The sequence below is a fragment of the Hemiscyllium ocellatum genome, chromosome 14, assembly GCF_020745735.1.
Source record: "Hemiscyllium ocellatum isolate sHemOce1 chromosome 14, sHemOce1.pat.X.cur, whole genome shotgun sequence".
Classification (NCBI taxonomy): Eukaryota; Metazoa; Chordata; class Chondrichthyes; order Orectolobiformes; family Hemiscylliidae; genus Hemiscyllium; species Hemiscyllium ocellatum.
The window spans coordinates 26782404-26799648 of NC_083414.1; the positions used below are offsets into that span (position 1 = coordinate 26782404).

Consider the following 17245-nt stretch of genomic DNA (forward strand, 5'->3'; position numbering starts at 1 on the left):
TATACACTTTATGGGAGTGTTGCTGAACAAAGTGACCTTGCAGTGCAGATGCATAGTTGCTTGAAAGTGGAGTTGCAGGTGGACAGGTTAGTGAAGGCGGCATTTGGTATGTTTGCCTTCATTGGTCAGTGCACTGAGTATGGGAGTTGGAATGTCATGTTGAGGCTTTAAAGGACATTGGTGAGGCCACTTTTTGAAAAGTGGATTCAGTTCTAGTCTCTCTGCTATAGGAAAGATGTTGCAAAACTTGAAAGAATTCAGAAAATATTCACAAGAATGTTACCAGTTTGGAGAGTTTGAGCAATAGGAAAAGGCTGAATAGGCAGGGGCTTTTTTACCCCTGGAGTATCAGAGGCTGAGGAGTGATTTTATAGAAGCTTATAAAATCATGAATATGGTGAACAGCCAAGGTATGTTTCCCAAGGTAGCGGCGTCCAAAACTAGAGAACCCAGATTTAATGTGAGGAGGGAAAGATTTTAAAGGCACTTGGGGAGTAACGTTTTCCCCACAAAAGATGTTGCAAGTATAGAAGGAGCTGCCAGAGAAATGGTGGAGATTGGTACAATTGCATCATTTAAAAGACTGGATGGGTATATGAATAGGAAGGGTTTAAAAAGATATGTGCCAATTGCTGGAAAATGGGACTAGATCACTTTAGGATATCTGGTCAGCATAGATGAGTTGGTCTGGTTCCATGCTGTACATCTCTATGAGCCCAAACACATTTGTGTTCCCATAAAAACATATGCTTTTCTTTCCTAGTACCTACAGCTTCCTAGAAACCAGCAGCTGAGGTGAAGGAAGGTAATATGTGCCTCCAGCCCAGTGGGGATGTTCTGCAAAAGTGTGGGTCAATGTGGTCCTCAGCTGTTGGAGGCAATGGAGTCAGTGATGGAGGAGAATTAAAGCTGCTCATCCTGGGAGTGCCATGGAGATGAAGCTGGTATGCTCTTCCTCTATCTGCTTACATCACAATGTATCACTCTTTCCCTGAGGAGAACTGGCACTGCGAAAGTGGCCCAGGTGTCTTTCCCCCTCACACCTAGAAACTGCTGTAGGGAGCCCATGTCTAGAGCAATGGATCAGAGTATCCATGGGTAGATTGCTTGACCTGGCTCTCCATAAGTAGGTGCCAAACTCTCCAAGGAAGAAACCATGATGCATGAGATAATGCCAAACTCAGGAATGTCCCTATCCTCTAGAATGCTAGGTTATCCAGGGTTACATTGTACAAGCAGCTAGAGCTTTGAATTTGCTGAAACCACCAACCTAGTGCTGATGAAGTGCAGCTCTCAAAGTAGGCATTTGAACACAAACACTGGAAGAACACTTGGGACTAATATTAACTTTACAGTCTCTGCGTGCTTTTGGAGAACATTTTATCACTAACGTTTATAAGTTACAGTCTGCATTATACTGTAAGTATTGCTAACCACAATACATTCTTTACCATTGAAAAAATCTTTCATCCCATACTTCTGTGCCATTATTCATCTGTTTGTTAATGAAAAAATATAATTGTACTTTTTAATTAATTGTAACCATAGTTTAATATTCTAACCTAATGCCATAAATTAAGAATGTCATATAAATCTGAAATAGTAATAATGTCTTACAGTAGAGTTACAAATCATATTAGTTTTAAACTGAGACAGGAATAAAATGAAAGTTGATTTAAATAACTAAGCGTCCCATGAGTGGTAAGATAAATATGTGAAGGTATGAGAGAAAAGAATAAAGAGGACAGCTGGGAACGAAACTGTTCTTGCTGATTGGAGACAGGAAATATGGCCCCTGTGTCATGTGCATATTTAAGTACACATGGCACATTGATCTTCCTCCTACTTGACCAGTTAAGTTGCTTAGTATTTTTGCAGAACAGTCAACTAATTGTCATGTATGAATCTTTGGGCTGGATCTTACCATGTTTTGGTAAAATATCAGTTTCATTGAATTTCATGGAGGATTTCTCTCTGCGATGTCTAACATGTTTTCCCATGCCATTACCCTCAAACTCACCTCATTACCTCCTTTAGCACCCATTCATCTGATGCCTGCCTGATTCTCCCACTCACCAAAGCTAGATGTTCTTGCCATTGCCAAGGTACCCTGGGATATACTGTCATTCCTGGTGCAAAGTCTATATTTTTAAAAGGCTTTCATGCTCTGGGTCAAGCACCAGCACCAGCAATCCCAGAGCTGCCCTCAATGTTTGCAGACATTGCTGAGAAGGGGAAGTTTGTGCCCCATTTTGTGGTCAAGGCCCTAGTGAATTAGGTGATGCAGAGGAGGGATGTCCTCATTCCACAGGATCAGCAGAGCACACCAAAACACCAGACCATGTCTGGTCTGAAGTTGTCACCTTGGTCATTGTAGTCTTAAACAAAATCAGAAAGTGCTGGAAAAGCTCAGCAGGTCTGGCAGCATCTGTGGAAAGAATACAGAATTAACATTTCAGATCCAGTGACCTTTCTTCAGAAGGCAGAGAAACACTTAGAGGTATAGTGTAAGGATAGTGGCCTCCTGCACTCTGCCAGAATAAGTGCCACCATCTTTTCCTTACTACCACTCTCTCAATCTATCTCTTCTGCTGCACCTACTTCCCACCAAATTTCATGTTCTCCCACTCTCATTATCACAAGTGACCTCTTCTCTCACTCACTTTCACCCACCCCAATCCATGTTCTGCACTCTTAGCCCTCCATGCCTTCTGGTTGACAGCTGTGCCATCTACTTTCATCTCATTCTATCCATCCATCGTTCTCGTTACAGGAGCAAATGGTCCATAACAAAGCCAATAGCAGATGGATAAGGGGTGCTGATTATTTGTCTCCTCCTGCTACCCTACCCTCCTCCACCACCACCACCCCATGAGGAGAGGATTGTGGTGCTCACTGAAGAAGACCAGAACTACTCTGTGGGAATAGAGAACTCTCCATGTCTGGTGACCAAGTAAGAAGCATTGTTTGTTATTGCATTAGTCTTTCATCTCTCGCACACTGTGCAATTGTTAACATACCTAGAACCCTTGGTCATGCCATCCTCTCCTTTGTCTCCTGCAGGCACCAAGGTCCAAAGTGGCAGTGGTGAAGAGGCCCTCTCCACAAGACAACACCTCCTTCATCTCTGAGGAAGAGTGCATACATGCCTCAAAGGGAGCAAGGCTCCATCCTTCACACCTCCTCTACCCCCATAACAGTTCAGGTACTGACACCTCAGTGGGCTTATCTTCTGGGTTAGAGTCAGAAACACTTGCACATTTCCACAGCTGGGCAAGGCAGTAATGCCTGGGGCAATGACACTCTGAGGATTGCCAAACCTCAGGCACCTGCTCAGCAGGTAGGTTCTCTCACAACAGAAGTTTCAGGATGAACCCTTAAAATGCCAGGGCATAGTAGGCATGGACCAAGTAATGGTAAATAAGATTACTGTAGTTTGTTGGGTGGCATAGACATGGTGGGCTGAAGGGCCTGTTTCTACACTATGTGATTCCATGAGGCACACTCACTACAGATGGCCATCCCACAAGCCATTGCAATAATGATAGGAGTACAATTAACAGTCTACACCTTAAACGGGTAATATGTACAGAGATGGAGTTAAGATTGAGTTTTTAAGATTTCCGTACACCCATATCTGTTAGAACAAGTGCACAGAAATGTTCAGACCTACAAAAATTGCTAAAGGACTGCAGCTCACTCACTAGGTTGTTCACACTATGGTTGTAAACTTTGCTCTCATGGTTTCAGTCACTATGAAAGGCATTATGAACCAGAATTTTCAGTTTTATAGCTCACGGTGACAAAAGTATATGATTGTATGGATTTAATTGATAAGAGGGTCTGTTTCCATGCTGTACATCTCTATGATTATGACTATGACTATGACAGAGCAGCAATAGGAGTGAGATTGCTACAATGTGTATTACACCCAAATCTCTCCGAGATAAAACAGATAATACAAACTGCAAACATTTTTAAAGCTTTGAAGGTACACTGAATTCTAAATGAATGTAACTTATGAATTGCATGTGTTCAATATTAGAACTCAAGTTTAAAAGGTGTGTGACTGCATTAATGCAGCTCAAGGAGGTGTGAATATGTGACTCTGAAAGATGATCTCATCAATAGTAGAATTATCAGATGTATAAGAAATTCTACTATCAGGATAACTGCTGAGAGAGGAGAACTCTTGAAGAATATCTGAACTTGCAAATTAACAGCTACACCACGTAGCTGAGGGAATTGTCTAGTTTGTTCCTAATGAAGCTACCCAGAGCTGTGCCAATTCTGACAAGCCGCTCAGACTTGTTCATTATGTCGAAAAATACCTTTCCAGTGCAACATTGGCTGATATTTAAGCTACTAATTTGCATTTCTTATAAATAAAATTCTATGGAAACCAAACACAAAGTTTATGTTATAGGCAATATATCATTTCAATTTCCATTGGCACACTAACAAACATTCTAAAGAGAGTGGTTTGTATGTGGAATGAACTTCAAGAGGAAGTGGTAGATGCAGGTACAGATACAACATTTAAAAGACATTTAGACAGGTACATGAATAAGAAAGATTTAGAGGGATATCGGCCAAATGCAGGCAAGTGGGATTAGTTTAGTTTGGGAAAATTAATCGGCATCGACGTTTTGGGCTGAGTCTGTTTCCATTCTGGATGACTCTATAACATTGTGGAGAAAAACAACAAGTACTGAAGATCAAGGCTGAAGAATAAGTTGCAAATATTGCAGAGGTCATTACATAAAAGAAATTACGTTATATATTAATGATCTGGATGAAGGGACTGCGGGCATTCTAGCGAAGTTTGCCAATGATACGAAGTTAGGTGGACAGGCAGGTAGTACTGAGGAAGTGGGGAGGCTGCAGAAGGATCTAGACAGTTTGGGAGAGTGGTCCAGGAAATGGCTGATGGAATTCAATGTGAGCAAATGCGTGGTCTTGCACTTTGGAAAAAAGAATACAAGCATGGACTACTTTCTAAACGGTGAGAAAATTCATAAAGCCAAAGTACAAAGGGGTCTGGGAGTGCTAATCGAGGATTCTCTAAAGGTAAACATGCAGGTTGAGTCCATGATTAAGAAAGCAAATGCAATGTTGTCATTTATCTCAAGAGGGTTGGAATATAAAAGCACCATTGTGCTACTGAGACTTTATAAAGCTCTGGTTAGGCCCCATTTGGAGTACTGTGTCCAGTTTTGGTCCCCACACCTCAGGAAGGACATACTGGCACTGGAGCATGTCCAGCAGAGATTCACACAGATGATCCCTGGAATGGTAGGTCTAACATACGAGTAATGGCTGAGGATCCTGGGATTGTATTCATTTGAGTTTAGAAGATTAAGGGGAGATCTAATACAAACTTACAAGATAAATACATGGCTTGGAAAGGGTGGACGCTAGGAAATTGTTTCCATTAGGCGAGGAGACTAGGACCTGTGGACACAGCCTTAGAATTAGAGGGGGTAAATTCAGAACAGAATGCAGAGACATTTCTTCAGCCAGAGAGTGGTGGGCCTGTGGAATTCATTGCCGCGGAGTGCAGTGGAGGCCGGGACGCTAAATGTCTTCAAGGCAGAGATTGATAAATTCTTGATGTCACAAGGAATTAAGAGCTACGGGGAGAATGCAGGTAAGTGGAGTTGAAATGCCCATCAGCCATGATTGAATGGTGGAGTGGACTTGATGGGCCGAATGGCCTTACTTCCACGCCTATGTCTTATGGTCTTATGCTGCACATGCTTTATTTTAGACCATAGGGAAAAGAAAGTTTTAGCTGCAAGAACATAAAACATTGCAAGTGTTTAACTAAGAAGAAGACAAACAAGCCTATTAGGATGGCTACTAGAAAGATGTCATGCAGTAATTCAGAAAAATCAAAGGTGGGTACTAGAGAGAAATTGGATGAGGCTTCAATATACATTAGAGCAGGCTGGTAACATAAGGTTTAACAGACTAAAATGCTTTGTAACTATTGTGATGAAGACTCCAGAACAAGCCCATGAAAATGAATATGAAGTGCCAGCTAGACACTGATGCTTCCTGTAACATTATGAACTTTGCAGATCTGTGTCAAATTATACCTGATGATGATCCAAAAATGAAACTCTTTCTTGTTGTTCAATTTGACAAACTATCATTAGACTTAGGTACAAGTGATGATAAATTATTTAAGTGAACATGAAGAGAGTCGAAGACCAACCTCCGCAAAGTCAGTTTTCTGGCTTTTAAACAGAACAGGTCACAGACTAAATCTTTACTCAAGCAATTCACACCTCATGTTTACCAGTTGTCATGGTGCTAGTTTGCTTGGTTCTCACAGTACATACAACATGTGGTGAGGGAGCGGCGGTGAAGGAGGCCCAGGACCTTAGGGTAGGTGGAAAAAGAGATAGGCAGTTAAGACAATTCCGGACAAGTCATGGGGACTGTGCTGAGCTGGAAGTTTGGAACTAGGGTGAGGTGGGGGAAGGGGAAATGAAGAAACTGTTGAAGTCCACATTGATGCCCTGGGGTTGAAGTGTTCCGAGGTGGAAGCTGAGGCGTTCTTCCTCCAGGCGTCTGATGGTGAGGGAGCGGCGGTGAAAGAGGCCCAGGACCTTCATGTCCTCAGCAGAGTGGGAGGGGGAGTTGAAATGTTGGGCCACGGGGTGGTGAGGTTGATTGGTGCGGGTGTCCCGGAGATGTTCACTAAAGCGCTATGCTAGGAGGCGCCTAGTCTCCCCAATGTAGAGGAGACCGCATCGGGAGCAACGGATACAATAAATGATATTAGTGGATATGCAGGTAAAACTTTGATGGATGTGGAAGGCTCCTTTAGGGCCTTGGCTAGAGGTGAGGAAGGAGGTGTGGGTGCAGGTTTTACAGTTCCTGCGGTGGCAGGGGAAGGTGCCAGGATGGGAGGGTGGGTTGTAGGGGGGCATGGACCTGATCAGGTAGTCATGGAGGGAATGGTCTTAGCAAAAGGCAGAAAGGGGTGGGGAGGGAAATATATCCCTGGTAGTGGGGTCTTTTTGGAGGTGGCGGAAATGTTGGCGGATGATTTGGTATATGCGAAGGTTTGTAGGGTGGAAGGTGAGCACCAGAGGTTTCAACTCCCCCTCCCACTCTGCCGAGGACATGGAGGTCCTGGGCCTCCTTCACCACCACTCCCTCACCACCAGACGCCTGGAGGAAGAACGCCTCATCTTCCGCCTCGGAACACTTCAACCCCAGGGCATCAATGTGGACTTCAACAGTTTCCTCATTTCCCCTTCCCCCACCTCACCCTAGTTCCAAACTTCCAGCTCAGCACTGTAACCATGACTTGTCCGGACTTTTCCTACCTGCCTAGCTCCTTTTCCAACCATCCACTCCACCCTCTCCTCCCTGACCTAACACCTTCATCCCCTCCCCCACTCACCTAAAGTACTCTATGCTACTTTCTCCCCACCCCCACCCTCCTCCAGCTTATCTCTCCACGCTTCAGGCTCACTGCCTTTATTCCTGATAAAGAGCTTTTGCCCGAAACGTTGATTTTGTTGCTCCTTGGATGCTGCCTGAACTGCTGTGCTCTTCCAGCACCACTGACCCAGAATTGTGTTGACTCAAGACCTACCTTGACTTTGCTGATTGTGTCGCTTAGCTGTCCCTAATTCCCGATCCTGTTCTATATATCTGTGATTCTTCAATTCTAACATATTACTAAAACACTTCTAACCGAAACTGCCTATCTCTTTTTAATCCTTAACTAATGGAAACTGCTGAGCTCTTACTTAACCATTTCACCTTGAAGGTAAAGTTGAGGCTCATGATGGAATTATGCCTATCCCAAGACAAGATCATCTCAGAATCCAGTGCTATGGCATGAATGAAGACATAGAATTCCAAATATTGTACATGAAGCCAGAGTCGGTTATTTCAGCAGAGGTAAGTCAAGACCCAGGGCTAGTATCCTCAAATGGGCCAGAAGAACTTTCTAGTGTTTCATTGGCCACATTGATTAACAAACTAACAAATGGAGTAGGACAGAAACTAAAGGAAACAGGTGAACAGAGTCAGCTGAGTAGATTTTGAAATAGAATCAGAGAGCATTTCATTCCAATCCGCAGATGTTGGAGAAAATGCTGACAACTTGCATGTGTTTCATGAATATACAGACTGAGAAAAACACCTAAAGAAGGAGCAGCGCTCCAAAAGCTAGTGCTTCCAAATAACCCGGTGTTGTGTGACTTTTAACTTTGAGCAAAGAAGGACTAACTAGCAGAACAAACAGTTTTGCTAATACACAACCATAGCTGTGTACATATGAGTGATGTGAGTACCTCACGATGTAAACGACGGTGCATGCTAGATTTTATTTGTTTGAAAAGGATGATGTTTAGATGGAAGTGCACTGCACTAATCTCCATCCTGGATGTAGTTATGATGTTTATTCACAGTAAGCAGTAATCTTACAAGCGGTTTTCATAGTGGAACGTGTGTTACAAATGCCAAAGTGGCTGGCAAAGACAGCTGCTACTTGTGAATGAAAAGTCGGTGCCAGTGAATCTTGGCATGTACCTAGGCTATGAATAGTCACCGTACTACATCAGAGAAACCCACGACATGTCCGAGAAATTGTTTGTCTTCTTTGCCTTGTCCATTTTAGGTATGAATGAATGTGTGTTTGGATTCAAAGGATTTAAGTTTTCATATTAGTGATTAATAATCTGTTTGTAATAAGTGACTAGGAGAAATAGAGGACTGCAGATGCTGGAGATCAGAGTCGAAAAGTGTGACACAGGAAAAGCACAGCAGGTCAGGCAGCATACAAGGAGCAGGAAAATTGACATTTCGGGCATAAGCCCTACATTAGGAATTAATAAATGTTGGGTTTCCTTGTTCATTGATGAAACCTGTTGTGACTTTCTTTTATCTTAGATAATGGTCACAGTCAGACATTAACTAAATTGGTCATGTTTCACACTTGCAACCATTTGCGGATTTTTTCTTTTCATTCATTTGCTTATGCTGGCATTTATCAGGTATTCCTACTTGCCTAGAGGACAGTACTGTGGGGTTGGAATCACATGTGGGCTAGACATAAAGGGCATTAGGGAACCATAGAGTCACGGAGATGTTCAGCATGAAAACAGACACTTTGGTCCAATTCATCCATGCTGGCCAGATATCCTCAACTAATCTAGTTCCATTTGCCAGCACGTGGCTCATATTCCTCTAAATCTTTCCAATTCATATACCCAAGAGATGCCTTTTAAATGTTGTAATTGTACTAGCATGGACTTTACAACAATCATTAGTGGCTGTATGGTCACCATTAGAATAGCTTCTTAATTCCAGTAATTTATTGAACTCAGGTTTCACTACCTGCTTTCTGGAATTTGAACCTATAATCACTAGAACATTGTTCTGGGTGGGATGCTCTTCAAAGAGTTGATGCAGACTTGTTGGGCCAAAGGCTTCTATCTGCACTGTGGGGATTCTATGCTTAGCCTGAGGTTCTGTATTGTTAGACTAGTGAAATGACCACTATGGCACCACCTTCCCTGATAGCAGGACTTGATTTCTACCATAATATTCCCACCAAGGTTGAGATAATTTATAAACAAAAAGTTCAACTGACTTTCAAATCAAATCCTGTGAACAAATGGCAATGTGAACAAGACTATAATTATGTACAAATTTTATCCTAGTATTAACAACTTATTTCACTATTCTCTGCTTGTACATTCTTGCAGTAACAATGCAAAAATACAAGAAATGTGTTACCACTTTTTAATAGTATTTTGTCACCTTTGTTGTACTGCTTATAATTAATATTAAAAGTGAGCTGTACCTCATTATATAGTCCATGACTTTGCAATCATCTGTCCTTGGGATATTTAACTAAAATTCTTTTTAGATTAGATTCCCTATAGTGTGGAAACAGGCCCTTCAGCCCAACAACTCCACACTGACCCTCTGAAGAGTAACCCACCCAGACCCATTTCCCTCTGACTAATGCACCTAACACTACGGGCAATTTAGCATGACCAATTCACTTGACCTGCACACCTTTGGATTGTGGGAGAATGCCAGACCACCCGGAGGAAACCCACTCAGACACGTGGAGAATGTGCAAACTCCACACAGGCAGTCACCCGAGGCTGGAATCAAACCTGGGATCCTGGTGCTGTGAGGCAGCAGTGCTAACCCCTGAGCCACCGTGCCACCCATGGATTTTAAAAACACGCAATTCCGCAACCAGGAAAGCAGTAGGAGTGAGAACAGCTCGGACTCCATCCCTGGGTGGTAAAATAAATAAATTTTCTTTTAGAAACTGACAGCAAAAAGCACAAAGAATATAGTTAAATTTACAATTTATTAGCTAATTGCTGTAACTATCAGAAGTAAGCAATAAAAGAAGAGGGATAAAATCCTAAACCAAGTACTTAAATGATCATTGCTATTTTTTGAGAGAATGTGTATGTTGCCAGGTCAGTAACAGAAGTGCCATCTAGTGGTTTTAAGATGTAGTACATTATTAAAATGGAGTTGCATTTATAAAATGGCACCACAATTTTTCTAAAGAATATTATTCATTATATCTTTGGAGTATATCTACATGGTTATTCAAGGACAAGTTTAAAAGATATATCAATAATTTTCAACAAAAAAAAAATGATGGACTTGCTGCTGCTTATTTTCAGTAGAAATACTTTTGATATTATTTGTTAGCATTCATTAGTGAAACAAATAATTTATTCCATGTCTATCTGAGTTTCAGAGCTTGAAAATCAGATGCTACACAGTGGTGCATGCATTTTCAAGCTTGAGAGTTTTATGAATACCATGCATCTTGTAGATAGTACATGCTACTAAGGGCCAGTGGTGGACTGACTGACTCTGGATATGCTGACAATCAAGATGGCTGCCTGGCTCTGAATGGTGTCAAGCTTCTTGAGTATTATTGGAACTACCCCCATCCAGGCAAGTAAAGAGTATTAAATCACACTCCTTATAGATGTGTGGATAGGTTTTGGGGAGTCAGAAGGTGTGTTACTTGCTGCAGTGTTCCTAGACTCTTAACTGCGCTTGTAGCTACTATATTTACATGGTGAGTCCAATTTAGTTTCTGGATGTTGATAGTGGGGTCTCAGTGATGGTAACACTATTGACAAAGGGCAGGTGTTGGATCATCTTTTATTGGGGATGGTCATAGTCTGTCATTTCTACAGCACAAATATTTCTTGCCACTTGTCAGTCCAAGCCAGGGTTTTATCCAGATCTGAAAAGAACAAATGCTGGAGATGACATGGGGCTTCAGTATCTGAGGAGTTGCAAATGGAACTGAACTTTGAGTGATTAGATTAGATTACTTACAGTGTGGAAACAGGCCCTTCGGCCCAACAAGTCCACACCGACCCGCCGAAGCGCAACCCACCCATACCCCTACATTTACCCCTTACCTAACACTACGGGCAATTTAGCATGGCCAATTCACCTGACCTGCACATCTTTGGACTGTGGGAGGAAACCGGAGCACCCGGAAGAAACCCACGCAGACACGGGGAGAACGTGCAAACTCCACACAGTCAGTCGCCTGAGTCGGGAATTGAACCCGGGTCTCAGGCGCTGTGTGGCAGCAGTGCTAACCACTGTGCCACCGTGCTGCCCATAAGCAAGCTCTGCTGTCACTCAGTGTGCATTATTAATCCCGTTTCCCCTTGAAAGGAACAAGTTCATTGTCTCCCCGTGGATTCCAGACTTCAGTCGTGTTTGCAACTGGAATCCACGCTGACTGTAGGACACCCCATCCACACCCAACTCTGTTACACAGTATTTTCCAATTCACCCTGACCTGCACATCTTTGGACTGTGGGAGGAAACCCACACAGACACGGGGAGAATGTGCAAACTCCACACAGTCAGTCGCCCGAGGCTGGAATCGAACCTGGGTCCCTGGTGCTGTGAGGCAGCAGTGCTAACCACTGAGCCACCGTGAACTTTGTACAATCACTGGTGAATATCCCCATTTCAGACCTTATAATGAAGGGAAGGTCTTTGAAGCAGTTTAAGATGTTTCAACCCGATACATTATCCTGAGGAACTCCTGAAAAGATATCCTGGAGCTGAGATGACTAACCTCCAACAATCACAATCATCTTCCTTTGTGTCAGGTATGACTTTAACCAGCTGAAAGTTTTCCCTCTGATTCCCATTAACTCCAGTTTTTCTCAAACTTCATGATCTTCAGAGTTCTTTTTAGCGTTTCTTTCTAGAGGCTCTTTTTGAGTTTCTTTTGCTCTTGTAAACTCAAATTCAAGAAATAATAAAGTATGATTACATTGCTTGGTTTATTCTATAGTGGGCTATCGGGAAACATGTAAAGAAACAAATTTGCAATTAGGAAATTATAGAGATTATAGAGTAACAATATTGGGAGATTTAAATTATCGTAATATATATGGGAATATTAGCCCGATTAAGGGCACTCATTCCTGGGGTATATTCAGTACTTTGTATTAATATGTTTCCAATCTAATGAGAAAAGAGAGAATATTAGACCTAGTTCTTGGGAATGAGCTTGGCCAAATGGATCAATGTGAATCATTCAGGAGACAAATGGCTATTAATATATCATACGGTTTAGAAGTAACAGGAACAAATGAATAGCAGAAGAATTAAGCACATACTTTGGTTCTGCCTTCACAAAAGAGGGCACAAATACCCTCCCAGAAATGTTAGGGAACTAAGAATCTAGTAACAGAGTGGGATTGAAGGAAATCAGTATTCGTAAGAAAATGGTGCTGGGGAAATTAATGGTTTAAAGGCTGACAAATCACCAGGGTCTGGTGACCTATACCCCACAGTACTAAGGGATGTGGCTCTGGAAATATTGGATGCATTACAAACTCCTGTAGAATGCTCCTCTGGAGCAGTTCCTGCAGATTGGAGGGTGGCAAATGTAGCCCCACAATATAAAAAAAGAGGCAGAGGGAAAAAAATAGAATCACAGACCAGTTTGTCTAGCATCAATAGTGGGGAAAATGCTAGAGTCAATGACAAAAAATGTGATAATTCAACTATTATGGAAATTATAAAAGCATTTATAAAAGGCAAATGAGGATTAAAAGTAAATTGTTTTTTATCAGGATGTATCAAGTAAAATAGTTAAAAATCACAAAACCAGGTTATAGTCCAACAGGTTTAATTGGAAGCACACTAGCTTTTGGAGCGGCGCTCCTTCATCAGATGATAGTCATCACCTGATGAAGGAGCGACACTCCGAAAGTTAGTGTGCTTCCAATTAAACCTGTTGGACTATAACCTGGTGTTGTGTGATTTTTAACTTTGTACATCCCAGTCCAAAACCGTCATCTCCAAATCAAGTAAAATAGGTCAGGGAGAATCAGTGGATGTGGATTTTCAGAATGCTTTTGATAAGGTCCATCATAAGAGGGTAGTGGGCAAATTTAAAGCACATGGGATGGGGCAACATATTGGCATGAAGTGAGAATGTGTAACAGAGAGTGAGAATAAATGGATCATTTTCTGAGTGGCAAGCACAGATTAGTGAGGTACTACAAGGATGTGTGTTTGGGCTCCAGTTATTCTCGATATGTATAAACAATGTGGATGAAGAAACTAAATGCAATACTTCCAAGTTTGCTGATAACACAAAACTGGACGGGATTGTGAATTATGAGGAGTCATCAAGTGTGTGAACAAACCCATGGCAGATACAGTACAATGCAGCTAAATGTGAAATTATACACTTCTGAGTGAAAAACAGAATGCAATAAACATGGCAATACACTGGGAAATGTGGATGTGCAAAGGCTGTACAGGGTGTCCCTGTACACCAGTCAATGAAAATAGTTGCGGGGAGTGCAGCTAACAATATGGAAGGCAAATAATACATTTGCCATCATTACAAGAAGATTTGAGTTCAAAAGTATGAATGTCTTACTGCAGTTATACAGGACCTTAGTAAGTTCCCACCTCAAGGTGACTCCATCTAAGAAAGGATATACTGCCATAGAGAGAATTCAGTGGCTGATACCAGAGATGGTAAGACTGTTTCAATGAGGAGATATTGGTTTGACTGGGTCTGTATTCACTAGAGTTTTGAAGGATAAGAGGAGATTTGATTGAAACATATAAAATTGTAACAAGGCTGAACAAGGTGGATGGGTTCCCTGCCTGGGGAGTCTAATATCGGGGACACAGTCTTAGGATATAGATCAGACCATTTAGGATTGAGATGAAGAAAGATTTCTTCACTCAAAGGGAGCAGAAGCTGTGAAATTCTCTACCACGGAAGGCTATGGAAGCATAGTCAATGAATATATTCAAGAAAAAGATTGATTTTTAAAAGATATCAAATGAATCAAATGCTATGGGGGGAAATGGGAATATGGCATTGTGATAGAAGATCAACCATGACTATATTTAATGGCAGAGCAGATTTAAAGGGCTAAATGGCCTATTCCTGCTCTTTGTTTCTATTTTAGTTTAGGAATGGTCTAGGTCAAGCATCAGTCAGAGTAAAATTAGTTAGAAAAGGGGAGTCTTGAATAGAGTCAGAACAGATCTAGCCAAATAAACGGGAATCAAAGATTCGCAAAGTGTGACTGAATAATAGACTGAGTTTTAGGAGCACCTAGTTTATATACAGTCAAGCTGTATTTTCATGAGGAAGTTGATAGAATAAAGATAAACCGACAGATGAAATTTAATACAGAGAAGTGTGAAGTGGATAAGCGTGTAGGAGGAATGGGCTAAAGCAATATAATCTAAAGAGTACAATCCTAAAGAGGATGCAGGAGCAGAAAGACCTGATTACCAACAAATCATTGAGGGGCAAATTGAAAGAACAGGTAAAACAGCGTATAGAATTCTGGGCTTTATAAATAGAGGCAGACCATACAAAAATAAAGAAGTTTTGATAACCCTGAGTAAAATGTGTTCAGTCTCACCTTAAGTATTGGGTTCTGTTTTGAGTTCCATAATTTAGAAAGGACATATTAGTGTTGGAGAGGATACAAGAAAGATTCACCAGAACGGTTTGAGAGTGAGAAACTTTGTTAAGTAGATAGCAATTGGAGGAGCTGTGACTGCTTTCTTTCAAATATTTAAAATCACGTGGTGTATAGCCGGAGTTAATGTTTGCTGGCAGATCGTCAAGAAAGAGGACTCTCCCTTGATTGGCAAAATAAACAATATGGGAAATCGGGAAAACATTGTATGCAGCAGGCAGTTAGAATCTGGGCTGTGATACAAATTCTCTTGGCTTTCAAAAACGAATTGGATTGTTGCATGAAAGGAAAAGAATTGTATTAGGTTAATTGTTTTTGCAGGGAGCTGGCAGGACTCAGCAGGCTGAATCGCCTGCCTTTGTGCAGTGCCAGTCTGATCCTTCCAAGATATTCTAGATGAGGCAAACAGGCAGTTTTCAATAAGAATTGAAAAATACAATTGTGAAGACATTCGCAAACAATTTGCTAGAACGAATATAATTCGTGTTTTCAATAAATTAGACAAAGAAAGCTTCATCAGAAGCACAAGGTCTAATTATTAAAGGTTGTGGAGACTCAGTGGGAACGAAGCAACGTTAGGAGAGGGTTCGGCCGGTGATGTTTCCGAGTTGCACTGGCGGCTGCTGCTGCTACAGCGTGCTTCTTTGGAACGGCAGTGAGTATCCTGGTGGTTACAATGTAACAACGTCCGGGTTTGTTGTGAATGGGCGCCCGGAGTATCGACTTTCCGAACGTCTCTGTAACAATTGTTGGAACTTTTCTTTGTTCTTATTGCGATACCTCACAGTCTGCTGAGAGGTTCCGCAGATCCGCACAGTGGGAGCAGGAGATAAAGGGGGTAAGGGTACGGGCTGAGAATGAAGAGGGGGAGGAGCAGCAGCAGCGGGGGGGAGCCGCCTGATTGTGAGTAGCATGCGGAAAAGGCGCAGAGAAATAAAGAAACGGGAAAGGTGGGAGTATATACACATGGGCACGGCAGGCGGGAGATACAATGGGGTGAGGAAGTGAGCAAGAGTTATGGATAGACTGATGGTAGAGGGGGCAGGAGGGGATGGAGGAGTGATGCAGAGCGACATTTTGGAGTCGTAGGAGATTTACTTGGACAAATTTGCAGGGAGAACCTACCGACTGAAAAGGCAATGCCTGGTTATCTTTGATACTGGATCTGTCTGTACATTAGCAATTCCTGAACCCCTCCTACTCTTGGCTATTCTATGGCCTGACCATGTTCGTCTGTGACTGGACCTCAGTGTCAGTTTGGATTTCAAAAGAAGCCCCTTTTCATTGGCTGCAACTGTCTGTCTAAAGAGGGGGTGACTGACAGACAAAGCTTTGATGATAGAAATATATTAAGTATATTGAGTTTTGTTAAAACTGGTACTTTAACAGTTGTTTAAAACCTTGTTTGAACCACAGTGATGGACAGACAGCACGGTGGAAAATGTGTTGCTGGTTAAAGCACAGCAGGTCAGGCAGCATCCAAGGAATAGGAAATTCGACGTTTCGGGCATAAGCCCTTCATCAGGAAGCACAGTGGTTAGCACTGCTACCTCCCAGTGCCAGGAATTCTGATTCAATTTGTCGGTGTGGAGTTTACACCTTCTCCCCTCTGCATATGGCTTCCACCAGGTGCTCTGGTTTCCTCCAAACTTGTGCACGCTAGGAGGATTGGCTATGCTAAATTGCTCTGTAGTGTCTGGGGATGGGTAAGCTATGGGAAATGGATCAGTGGTGCTGGAAAAGCACAGCAATTCAGGCAGCATTCAACAAGCAGCGAAATCGACGTTTCGGGCAAAAGCCCTTCATCAGGAATAAAGGCAGTGAGCTGGAAGCATGGAGAGATAAGCTAGAGGAGGGTGGGGTGGGGAGAGAGTAGCATAGAGTACAATGGGTGAGTGGGGGAGGAGATGAAGGTGATAGGTCAGGGAGGAGAGGGTGGAGTGGATAGGTGGAAAAGAAGATAGGCAGATCGGACAAGTCTGAACAAGTCATGGGGACAATGCTGAACTGGAAGTTTGAAACTAGGATGAGGTGGGGGAAAGCGAAATGAGGAATCTGTTGAAGTCCACATTGATGCCCTGGGGTTGAAGTGTTCCGAGGCGGAAGATGAGGCGTTCTTCCTCCAGGCGTCTGGTGGTGAGGGAGCGGCAGTGAAGGACGCCCAGGACCTCCATGTCCTCGGCAGAGTGGGAGGGGGAATTGAAATGTTGGGCCACGGCTATGGG

The 17245-nt window shown here is 42.5% G+C and overlaps 1 protein-coding gene across 3 annotated transcripts in view; it reads left to right on the plus strand.

Annotated features, from left to right (window-relative positions):
- Positions 1–15385: 15385 nt before the first annotated feature.
- Positions 15386–17245, plus strand: part of tsen2 (TSEN2 tRNA splicing endonuclease subunit) — a 29770-nt gene continuing 27910 nt past the window's right edge. For 2 of the 3 annotated variants that reach the window (XR_009645399.1, XM_060835148.1), the window contains exon 1: positions 15705–15858. The gene's annotated coding sequence lies outside the window, so the exon portion shown is untranslated. Of the gene's footprint in view, positions 15676–15704; positions 15859–17245 lie in introns of those variants that run through there. The other variant, XM_060835149.1, reaches the window with a different exon arrangement.